Here is a 12,948-nt window from a genome sequence, read left to right as displayed (position 1 = left end):
TAGCAATGCTTAAACAAACAATGAAATGTTTACAAATGAGAATGCAATGAAGAACTGAATGGCCGCCATCGTTGAGGAGACTTGACTCCGTCTGGACTTATTGCTCTTGAATACTTCTTGTAATTTTGAGACCTCATAGGGGCTTCAATTTATGCATGAACCTCTTGGAGTGAACGACACACAATCCTCAGTCGAATGGCTTTGTGCTCCAGCATGGTAGACACTTAGCATTGTCATGTGTTTCTTCCAAACACTTCAGATTACTTCAAAAGAGAATTCCAACGAAGATACCCAGGAGTTGTAATTTTTGCCTAACTTTAGGGATTCGAGCAATGCGAGTGATGCAATGCTCAAGATAAGAGTACGTCTTGCTTATCCCTCAATCGGGAGCCCCAAGCATAGTTGCTAGAGTAGTAATTGCCATCACAAATGGAAGGAATCTTGTATGATAATGAAACTCAAGAGAGCTACTTGTGGTGAAGAAGACCCAATACATGAATCTTAACCAATTGAAATTCCGACAAATGGGGAAGCAAATGGGCACAAGGCAATCACATCAATTTGTTTCTCACATCCTTTTTGTTTCTGTTAATAAGCAAGGCCACTGAGAAGGAAATTCTGAGAAGAGACAACTGAGATATGAAGTAGAACCTTGAGAATGAGAAGCGTTGTGAAGAACACTATTGATTACCACATGGAAGAAGATTTTGACCAAGTCATCCAGGAATTTGTAATGCTTTAAGGGATTCGAGTAATGCGAATGATGCAATACTCAAGATAAGAGTACGTCTTGCTTATCCCTCGATCGGGAGCCCCAATCAACTTCCACACATGTACAGGAGAAGGTTACCAATTTAGCTTCAATATCCATCATTAGGAGTGAGAGTGGATGATCCTTGCATTTCTTGATATCAGGCATTAGGCACAAACCAACAACATCTGAATCGGTGGAGTCACGATTTTTGTGGCTTTCAATCTTTTCTCCAAGAGGTGGAACCTTTTTTCAACTTCAATAATCGGGAACTTGAAGACTTCAGTGATGTGAATTCTCTTTACCAAGAATAGGAATCTCAACATTATTTCAAATATTCTGATACATAAGACCTTCTCATGGGTGAGATCAACATTTGCATTTGGCCTAGGAGGAACTCGTCTCGATTCTTCTTGTCAAAGAGAAAACGCTTGAATAACCTCCATACACTGATTCATGTCAGTCTCCATTTCTGTTCTCATCTCATTTAAAACCCACAGAGTTGTTCCAATATCAGCATTTGAGCACGTAACGGTGAGAAGTCAATTTTGTTGCTAAAGTCAGAACTTGAGTAGAAAGGGCCCCATAAGCTTCTGAGAGAACCATGAAATGCATGATAGTATGAATGCAATGTGTTTTATTTCCAAGGGATCCTAAAGTTTTTTCACGCACTTCCATTTTTCTTTTTTCTTTTGGAGTCAAAGCTTTATTTTGTATAGAATATCTTTTCTTTTCTTTTTTCTGATTTTCTATTTCCTTTTTTCTTTTTCTCTTTTTTTTTTTGGAAATAGACGTTAGGATCCCCCACAAATGAAGTGGATAAAGCAATGATGTTATGCAATGCAAAAGAATGGGATCAAGGGTCCACATAATCTTAGAAACCACTGTACAATCCTCTGAATAACTGATGTGAAACCTCTGTAAGGGCCAAATGTCACAGGATCAAAGGTTCGACGCCTTTTTGGAATACCAGAATATCAAGCACCATGAGATTAGACCAAATAAAGGTCCAGCCTCAAATATGAAGAAGCCAAGGTATGTAGGAGTCAAGGTTTCCTGTCCCACCCCAATCTCACGGGTATGTAGTCTAGACACGGATAAGTGGTCCCTAATGGTCACTAGGGTCTACAGTTCCCATGGGGTACAAAGTGTTTGAGGCAACAAGCGTGCCAGACACAGTTATCCATGAAAGAACCTCGCCCAGTTGTGGTACCCCATGTCAAGCTCGATCGTAGCAAGAGCCACGGGAGTCAACATGAGCATCCACACTAATCCTATGTGTCACTGGCCTGAGTAGTGGGCCTTTTACCTCACAAAAAACCCCCCACCTGCAAAACAAAGCAGAAAAATATGTGGCCCCCACGGGGACCCATAATATAGTCCAGATGCATGTGGAAAGTAAACATGATATGCAAGCAGGAAAATAGACATGATATGCAAACATATATACAAGATATAGACATAAAAACAAATAAACACCCAATAAGATAAAACAAACAAAGGCTAGGATCGACTTGCTTAGGTGTCCCCAGCAGAGTCGCCAGCTGTCGCACGCTCGCGAAAAATGAACAGAGTCGCCACAAATATATATATCCCATAAGGGAAAGGAATATCAGAAAACCTAACAAAGGAAGGAACAGGGTCTTGCGACCAGAGAATCAAGGTACGGGAGTCGGTTACGCAAGGGGAAGGTATTAGCACCCCTCGCGCCCATCGTACTCGATGGTATCCACCTATGTTTGTTTCTATCTAAAGGGTGTGTACTATGTCTATGTCTACATGCAAATGAATGCAAAAGAAATACGGGGAAAAGAAAGGTTATTTACAAGTGTGCTCGTTCAAGCCCCGCGACTTGATGCCTACGTATCCTTTTCAGGAATCAGAGCGCCGTAGTTCGGCTCCATAGTTTTGTTTGTTATTGTGTTTTTTAGTTGGGCGGAGTTAACGCTCGCGCTCTTGCATAAGGGGACAGCATAGGATGCAATGGAGCGGAGATAACAATGCCCTTAATAAAGGAGAGAAGAGAGAGAGTTTGAGTGTTTCGAGGAAATCCCTTAAGCAAGGGAAACTCGAGTTACTCTTTGGTTTGTGTCTTTTAGAAGTTGGGAACTTACGCTTGAATGGTACCCTTAAGCAAGGGAGATCCAAGCACCCGAACATTCCCTTAAGCAAGGGATGTTCAAGCTTCCATTCCCTTTTTAAGAATTTTCACTTTGATTATTAGTGTTTTAAGTATTTTCTTTGTATGTTTTAAAGGGATTTTATTTTGATATTTTTAGATGTTTTATGTTTGCAAAAGAAAAAGAGAAACTAGCCTAAGTAAACTAGCCTAATATGAATGGGAATTTCTACCTAATATTATCATGGTTTCTACCTAAGGTTAGGATTTAAAAGAAGCATGAAAAATAAAGCGCTAAGTAGAATATTGAAAATAGCATGAAAAAGAACAAGTAAAAATATAGCACAAAAGTGAATTAAAAGTACTATTATTTTTATGGTTTTTATGAAAGAAATGAGTTCAAAAGATTAATGTCAAAATTAGCCTAAAATCTACTTATTTTTATGACTTTTTTAATATGAAAAATTATCAATTAGAGGAACCAAGATTAATCCCTAAAAATGATCTAAAAACTAACCAAGAAATTTTCTATTGATTTTATTGTCTCTTTATTATCTAAAAATCTAGTAAAAAACTAAGTAAAAAGACCTAAAGTCTGCCAATTAAGAATGGGCTCAAGGGGGGTGTATGCTGAAAATGATGGTGAGGTCCGTAACTGGCGCAGGCCCACACACTGAGGCCCATGATAATTGTTTTTGTTCATTTTTGTGCAGAAAAGTGGGAGTGCGTGGGCCTGGTGGGGTGTGAAGCCAGATTCAGTTTGCTGAGCCCAAGATGGTTATTCATCCATTATCATGTTAATTAAAAAAACAATTAAATGATAAAAGAAAAGAAATTAAAAAGAAATAAAAAGAAATGAGATTGGGAATTAGGTTTAAGACTTGTGTGACCTTTGGAGTTCTTTCTCAGACTCTCCTCACGAGCAACCCTGACGGCGGCAGCGGTCGGATCTCAATTTCTCCGACGGAGACCTTCATTCATCGCCGCGGACTACTGAGTAGAACACATCTCCTTCTCTTTCGTCTCAATCCGCGTCAATCCTCGCTCGACTTCCCTCTTCTCTCATGAACCACGCCTCACGCTCTCAGTCGTCTCGTCTCAGATTCAACATCGTCTCCTCTCCGACTCAATTTTGAATGCATAGAAGTTGATACGTACGAATGTTCACCGAACATAGTCCATCCGATGCATCTGAAAATAGAGAGATACTGATATGATGCTTCTGATCCTTTAAGTACGAAAAATCTCCGGATCTTTGCGTTTCTCTTCCTCTTCTATTTTAATTTTCAACTCAATCGCGCGGTGCAGTTATTGATGCTGAGCGATGATGATGTTATTGCAGAGTGATGATGATGTTGTTGCGTGATTTGCAGAGATTGTATATTGATGAATTGAATTGCAGAAAGATTGTTGAAGATTGTATGAAGCGGTTGTGACGCGATGATGAATCGTGATGATGAAGATTGAGTGACGAAGAACGATTCTTGGCGATTGAAGAAAGAACTCCGATGAAGACTTTGCGGCGAGTTTTCTTGTCACAATTTTCTATTACGTCCTAAATCTGCTTCTTCTGTTATTTCTGTGAATTTGGCGTGGTGAGGAAGGTTGGTTGATGAGTGGTGAGAGTCGATAGGTGAGTGATGGTGGTGATGAAGATGGAGAGAGTGAGTGGAAGAGGATGATGATTGAGGGAAAATTGAGAAGTGAAGGATGAAGGAGGATGGTAACAATGGCGTGAAGTTTGAATTATGGAGGGAAGGGTGGTTATATAGAGAAGGTGATGAGCTAGGTTCGGTTGAGTTAGGTTTGGAATGAGGTTCGGTTTCAGTTAGATAGGTGACGATTGAGGTTGGAAGATGCTGACTAGGAATGGAGGAAACTGAATTAGTTAGAGGAGAGGAAGAGGTGAGCCCTTAGATCAAATTTTCTGTTAGGATATTAGAGGGCTGAGATTCTGTTTCGGTTGCATTCTGTTATTCGGTTGGCTGAGCTGGAAGTTAGTTAAGGGAGAATTGAGTGCTGTTAGATTTTAGGGATTCAGTTAGTGATGGTTTGTGATTCTGTTTTAGGCGGTTGCAAAAACAGTTAGGGGTTGGAGGAAGTTAGCTCTATTTTGGACAGTTTGAGGGTTAGTTACTGATGGTGAGAAATTAGTTTATAGGTGGTTAGTATTGTTATAGGAGTCTGTTTTGGTTGTTACAAAGATCTAATATGTTAGTTATGGAATGGATGTTAGTTTATGCAGGGCATTTATCTCTGGTTTTGTATGTGTTTATGGGGCCGCCAAAATGAATATGTATGATTCTGGTATTTTTTGTATGAATATATACTATAGGGACTGTTTGATTTAGTTCTTGGGACTGTTTTTAATGTTTTCTTTTCTTGAATATGCTTCTACTGCTGCAGGATATTTACACGAATTGAAGAGGGATGCTCATGGTTTTTGTTGTGAATGAAACATGAGGTCAGAGGCTGGCGGTCTGGAGATTTGTGATGCATATGGTGATGACTTCAAGGGGCTGGAATGCAAAGACTCTAAAGTTCAGAAGTGGAATAGGTCCAGGGTAGGAGTTGACTTTGGTCAACTGTGTGACCAAAAAGTCAACAGTTGACTAAAGTCAACTATAGGTCAAATATATGTAACTTCTTGTAATGGTATATTGTATTTGGATTTTGCAATGTGAATTGGACTTTTGAATTTTTGTAATGGATATTTGTATTGTATGATTTTTGTAATGAAATTTGAGTGGGCCTTTTGTATAATTTGATAATGGACTTGGACCTTTTTGTAATTGGACCTTCCTCCCCAATTAATGAAAAGAAGCATTTCCCTTCCATTTATGACTTTGAATTTCCAAATCTTTCTCCCCTTTTTCTTTGATTGCAAAACTGATCCTTGACTTTATGATCGGACCATAAGTGATTTGTACTACAAGTAGCGAGCACTTTGAAAGAATCCTGAGATCTCGGGCCCCACAAGTCTTGTATCATGAACAACAAAAGAATATCAATCATAGCTGTTTGGTCAATCCATTCACATCCCTAGTGTTCAGATACAGTTGAAATGAGGACAACAAGGACCCGTTGAATTCATGCTGATACCCTTACTCCCATATGAATTTCAATAAGCCCCAAATGCTTGCCAACTATTTAAGGAAGTGAACCCTAGAAAGAGATCCATCAACCAACTGATCCATCAAGCATAGAAGACCCATAATTCAGTGGAGTTCATGATCACTGAGAGTCTAGGGAAATAAACCCTAGGTCATGAAATCGTGTATATGAGAATCATTTGATCAAATGCCTTCCCGTAGACTTGTACCAATCACAGTCTTGATTAAGTGCCAAACATCCTTTGAAGCAATAAATATGCCAAGGTTTAGATGAAATCCCAGTTTGCTCCATGACCCTTGATCCCATGCTTATAGATGTTTTATTGAATGAATGCAAAGTGTTAGATAACCTGATGGAGATGTGCAGATGAATGCAAAAGTCTAAGCCAGTTAAAGGGTAGGACAAATTTGGGGTATGACAGGGATGCTTATAAGAAGCCCGTGGGTCCTTGTACGAAGCCCAAGAGGAGGCTATTCGAGGGTCCTTGTATTGTAAGCCCAATAGGAGGCTATGGGAGGGACAATCGAGGGTCCTTGCATTGTAAGCCCAAGAGGAGGCTATGGGAGGCACAGTCGTTTGTACGAAGCCCAAGAGGAGGCATGGTATAGTTGGTTTGAGCTCTTAGAGCGATTTCACCGGGAAACCATACTCTATGTCCTAACCTAAACTAGGGAGATTCTTTGCACGAAGCCCAATAGGAGGCTATGGGGAACCTAGTGTTGTACTAAGTTGAACAAGTATATATAACATGAACAAACACGTGAACAAGTATGAACAAACATGAACAAGTATATGAACAAGCACATATATGACAAAGTGTGTGTATACAATGGAGTTTATGAAGGAAATATACCTGTAAGGATGATCCGTTTGTATGCACGGGGGCTCGGGACTTATACACGGGGAGAGACCCATTGAGTTTATTCAAAAGCTATGTAAACAAGTATTTACAAGGGAGTTTGGGACTTATACCTACATGGAGGCCCAAAGGTATTTTTGTGATGATTTAAAGAAAATCTTCATTTTTGATTTCTTATTCGAGGTTAAAAATCAAATTGATCAAGGTATGTACAAAAAGGTGTATGTACAATCAAATACCTAATTTCATGTAAGGGAATGGAACTTATACCTATGTGGAGGCCCGTGTTTTATTTTAAAGAAAACCCTAATTTTGATCTTGTTATCCCAGGGTTTAAATCAAATTGATTGCGGTATAAAAAGATAGGTGTATATATAAGGAAAAACCTAAATTTATACAAAGGAATGGGACTTATACCATAAGGGATGCCCAGTGTTTTTTGAAAATGACTTGATCAATCAAAAAGATTTAATCAAGAGTTTTTTTGAAAAGGAAATCAAGAAGAAAAGGTTTATTTGTTTTGAAAAACTGTGATCGTTTGTTTTAAAACGGTTTGAAATTTTGAAAGAAATCAACTTAATTAAGATAAAAACAAAGATTATACTTAATTAATACCTAGATGATTAGGGTTTGATCACAAAATATTCACAAGTGATTAGGTTAAAAAATCAAATAAAAACACCATTTAAAGTATAAAAAAAACACTTAAAACATGTCATTTTAGATTTAATAAAAATATATCAAATAAATATTATTTTTTGTGATTTTTTTGGGTATTCATAAAATATACATATTAAATAAAGAGTGTACAAAAAATGAAATGAAAATGAATTAATTTGATTGGTTAATTAATTAATTAAAGTTTAAGTAAAAAATGAAGAAAAATAGTGTTTAAAAAAATGGTTTGTCTTCACAAGGGTTTGAACCCACGCCCTCTCTCTCACCAACCAAAACACTTGCCAACTGAGCTGCGCTCGCAGCTTGTAAGTAACACGCTTCTATTTAATTATATTTTAAAACGAATCATTTGAATTTTCTGAACAAAAATGGCGGCAAGAACACATCCCCAACTTGATTTTGAAATTTCTAAAAACTGAGTTGTTTTGATCGAGTAGATAGTCTATCTCACTCGGTTTTTCATAAGGAACATGATGGTGATCTTTAATTTCATTTATTTTCACTCTAAGGCTATCAATTTTCTGATGAACACGAAGAACCCTAATTCTATGATTCAATCTTAAATTGTGTATGATTGATGAATTAAGAAATTGATTGATGGTTATTGATCAGTGATAGTGCAGAAACAAGATGGCAACTCAATTTTTGATTTATGATGCATGTATGATGGAGTTTGAAGTTCAAGAGAGCTTACCTTAAAAATGCCAAAACTAAGAATCGAATTCTGCAAATGAGAGGTTCCAGATGTTGTTTCTTGATCTGGACATCTTCAATGGACCTTAGGGAACATGTTTGAATGATTGGAATGAACTGGAAACCTCTTGATCAATCTATGGTACCCGATCTGCACTATGGCTCAAGTGAGGATCAAGCTTGGTGATTTTGGTGTTTCAGATCATGGATGATGGTTGGAACAGTTCATATGAAGTATATGGATGATTTTTAGAAGGTTAGTTTGGACAGATATGGCTTGGTATGCAAATTGGCATGTTAAGGCTCACTTTATGCAAACATGGAGGTGAGATGATGATTCTGAGTTTTAAGGTGTTTTGGGGTGTGTGAGTGGATCAAACACATCCCATATGATGTTTATGAGATGTTAGAACCATCACTTTGGCCATAACTTCAAGGGTTTAGAGGTTGAAATTTCTACCTTCTTGGAACTTAAGAAACTTGCAAATCAAGAAAGAAAGAGAAAACCTATAATTTGTGAGGTTTTGGTGTGATTTTGAATGAGTTTTGGACCTCTATTTATAGGCCAAGGATTCTGAATAGCAAGACTATACAAGTTGATCATAGAATGGTGATTTGGCATTTGGAGATAAAATGGAATCTTTCACATTAAATGCAAATGGTTAAAATGACTTAACCACGGTTAATCTTCCAAGCTTCTTATCTCTTTCCTATCTGATCTCAAGCCAGAAAATATATTCCAATTATTGCATATGTGTATCATTGCTTGCATCATTTGGTAGAATGGTTCATAACTTTGGCAAAATGACTTGAAATTTCAAGTGAAATGATCACTAATGGCATAATTCAAAACCATAGCTATGCTTCATATTTTTTCATGCTCTTGAACATTTTGGAAAGCTCATGTTATGTACTTCAAAAACCTAGTTGAAAGTTTCTTCAAGACCTTTAAGGAAATGGGTGAAAAAGATCCATGAACTTTGAAGAAAATGAGATTTTAAGTGCATTTTTCAAAAGATACCAACTTTGAAGCTCCATATCTCTTAAATGGTTGATCTTTTGAAAAAAAAAATTATGTGACAAAGTTGTTCATTGGATAAAAATCTACAACTTTCATGTTGGAAGTTTTTTTCAGTTTGTAGGTGAAATTTTGAGTTATTCCCTTCCAAAGTTTGGAAAAAATCATTGAAAAACAGAAAATTTTCTAAGTATGAAGTCAAACTTTTGACTTTTTGATTCTTGATTAATTTTTTTGATTTTCCTTGATCAAATGACTTCAAATATCATATATTGATGATTTAAAACTTCAAAAGTCATGGTTGACCAAAATTTCCAAAAAGTCAATGGTGATCTTGTACAGTTGACTTTTTCAGACGAATCGCGTTTCTGGAGATTTCAAATGAACCAGACTATCCTCACCAAATGAATGGTATGAATGGATCACATTGAATTATTGGGGGACCTTGAACCATGGTTTAAGTTGTGGCACCATGTTCTGATTAAAAAGTCAGTTATTCAGGTGAATTAGGTCAAAAACCCTAATTGTCGACCTGATGAAATTGATGATTGTGGATCTTGAATTGAGATACAATTTCCATTGGATATTGTCATAGGGATTATTTGAAGATGATTGAAACCTTTGAGTGATTCCCTGGAGCTTTTTAGGGTTTCCCAAATGTGATCCCTGATTTCAGTCCCTGATAGTTCAAAACCCTAATCTGATAATTTGAAATTTCACTATTGATCAATCCTTGTGTAGAAGATGTCTTGAGCCAATAGATTAGGTCAAAATTATGTACTTGGGGTCTTGAGATCATGTCCCAAGCCATTAGGTCAAATCCTGAGCAAAAGTCAGGAGTATGGTGTTTTCAGTTAAAACCCCAATCTGGTTAATTCAGAGCCTTTGAGCTTGTTGAAATGAACCTTTGAGGACCAAATGTTAATTTTTAATGAAGATAGTTCATATGAGATGAAGTGAGAACAAAACCCTAATTGATTGTTACTTGTATTGATGAGTGATTTCTTGTTTAAACCCTGCTGAGTCACAAGTAGCAAACACAAGCTATGCAATTTGTTAGAGATGCAAATGATGTATATGCAAATGATATGAGGTGGTATCTTAGGTCAAAAATTGGGGTATGACAGATGCCCCTATTTAAGTTTCTTCAACCTGAGATATGAAGATTGAAAATCTTCGTTTTGATAGGGTGGAAGAGACTTAAATATCAGAAGACGAAAATTTTGGACCTAAGATACCAAAATTGCGAATGATGCAAGGATATCTTTACCGGGGGGATATCAAAAACTGACTCCACTGGGGACAAGAGATCGGGAAGGATGTCTCAATCTGTCTTATGAAGAGAATCCGTTTTATCGGGAAAGCAAGTGTATGATTCACCGTGGAATGATAGCTTTGTAAGAAAAGCTTACCTATCGACATTACCGACTCCAGCACACTGATAGACTTGTTAAATAATGCGACGGTGAAGGGTATGAAACTGCATTACCGACTATCAGCATGGTGATATACTTGACATGGTAAAAAGAGTTTCAAAGGTTCGGTTAATATTACCGACTATCAGCATGGTGATAGACATGATAAAGTAATATAACCAGAACAAAAGGTTACCGACTATCAGCCTCGTGATAGCGGTTTTGGAGACATGATCAATTATCAGCCGAGTGATAAAATGATCCTGGAGACTTTGTTAGGGAAGTTACTGGTTATTTCAACCTTGTGAACAGTAATAAGGCCCTGATTGTCACATGGTCTTAAGTCTTTTGAAAGAGACATAACCTGCTCTGATGATGAGGCTATTGCTTATGGCTCTATTCTTCACGACTCTATTTGGGGAATCAGAATTTGAATCTCTGGTGAAGACAAGGTTCTAACCAAGAATGAATTGGAAAGAAATAGTCAAACAAGACTTTGTTCCCATGAGGAATGAACTCGAATGGGGATTTTCTCCTTTGTTTTTAGAGGAGAAAACTAAAGCAACTTTCTTCCATGAGGAATGATCTCAGTGGGGAATTGGAGAAAGAAGATGTTCTTTCTGTTTATAGGTGACAACCTACTGGAGAGATGACACGCCCATATCTGTTTCTTAACAAGCGATTATAAAGCAAACATTGAAAAATGCAAGAGTGCATAAATGATGCAAATATGTATGAATGATGAATGTTATGAATATCGCATGCATACTGACAATACTGACAGACAAAAAAGTGTATACTGGAGAGGGACCGATGTCGCAATACAACCAGATACTCGGCAAATGTTCTTCAACACGGTGTAGATAACACGGGTGATGAATGGTGGTGCATGCTTTAAACTTCTCTGGGGAAGATGGGCATATTTTCTTATTGAGATGGAAGAACTTCTTCACTAGGGATAAAAGATCTTCTTCACTGGGGATAAAAGAACTTTTCCTACCACGAGGGGTAATTGGTTTAGGAATTCTTTCCTGTGATAAGAATATCGTTGTCTCATAATCTCTTTTGTGGAAGAGAACAATTCTCAGGGAGAATCCTTTTGTTCATCCTATGGAGACAGCTGTTGATGCTTCCTTCTGTTGTTCACAACTCAAAGGAAAGCTTCGCTTTTATTTTGAGAAGAAAGGAAAAGTAAATTCATTTAAAACTTATTTTTTTCTTTTTTTCTTTCAAAAGTGAATAACACAATTAAAGCGTCATTTGGCAAGCTAAAAGAAATTAGAGATTGCAAACAAATGGGCACCAGGCTCAAATTTATTTAATAGGATGGTAATCAGCTAAAGGCATGATTCCATAGAATATTTACAAAAGTTGGAAATGGTAAATATGCGGAAAAGGCTACATTGAAAGCAATAACCACTATTCTCCCTAACAACTTTGAGTTCCAACTGTGCTTGTCGCTTTAGATTGGCGATGATTTGATTGAAGATCCTTTGATGAAAAGACTCTTCAGGTGACGAAGTACGGAATGATGTAGTTACTTTGTCATAAATCCTTAATTTTTGCTTAGATTGCCCTTTCTGGTTTTCAATCTACCAGGATGAATTTTTCTGTTCATTGTCTCTAAATTTTGCCTGGACCGCCCTTTCGGGTTTTCAGTACACCGAGACGCTCTTTTTTGCCTAAGTCGCCCTTTGCGGGTTTTCGACTTACCGAGCTGTTCTTTTGTTCTTTTTTTAGACAAAGTATTTCTTGACTGCATCAGCATTCACAGGATGTGGGAGTTCATCACCATCCATGGTTGCAAGAGTCATGGCACCGCCAGAAAATGTTCTTTTGACAACATACGGGCCTTCGTAATTAGGAGACCATTTGCCCCTAGAATCTGGTTGGAAAGACAAGATCTTTTTAAGCACGAGGTCGCCTTCTTGAAATTCACGAGGTCGAACCTTTTTGTTGAAGGCTTGTTTCATGGAACCCGAAGACATGGAAAAAACAACCTTCACAACACCCTGGGGAACCTTTTGTTACAAAGTAATGCCCTTTGGTCTGAAAAACGCAGGAGCAACCTATCAACGTGCAATGGTAGCGCTATTTCATGATATGATTCATCAAGAAATAGAGGTGTATGTCGATGACATGATTGCAAAATCCAACACCGAGGAAGAACATCTGGGTCATTTACACAAGTTGTTTGACAGACTCAAGAAATACAAGTTGCGACTGAAACCAAATAAGTGTACCTTTGGAGTAAGATCCGGCAAACTCTTAGGTTTCATCGTCAGCAGCAAAGGTATTGAG

This window comes from Vicia villosa, linkage group LG4 (genome assembly GCF_029867415.1).
Source record: "Vicia villosa cultivar HV-30 ecotype Madison, WI linkage group LG4, Vvil1.0, whole genome shotgun sequence".
Lineage (NCBI taxonomy): Eukaryota > Viridiplantae > Streptophyta > Magnoliopsida > Fabales > Fabaceae > Vicia > Vicia villosa.
Note: the sequence above shows the minus strand (reverse complement) of the source record.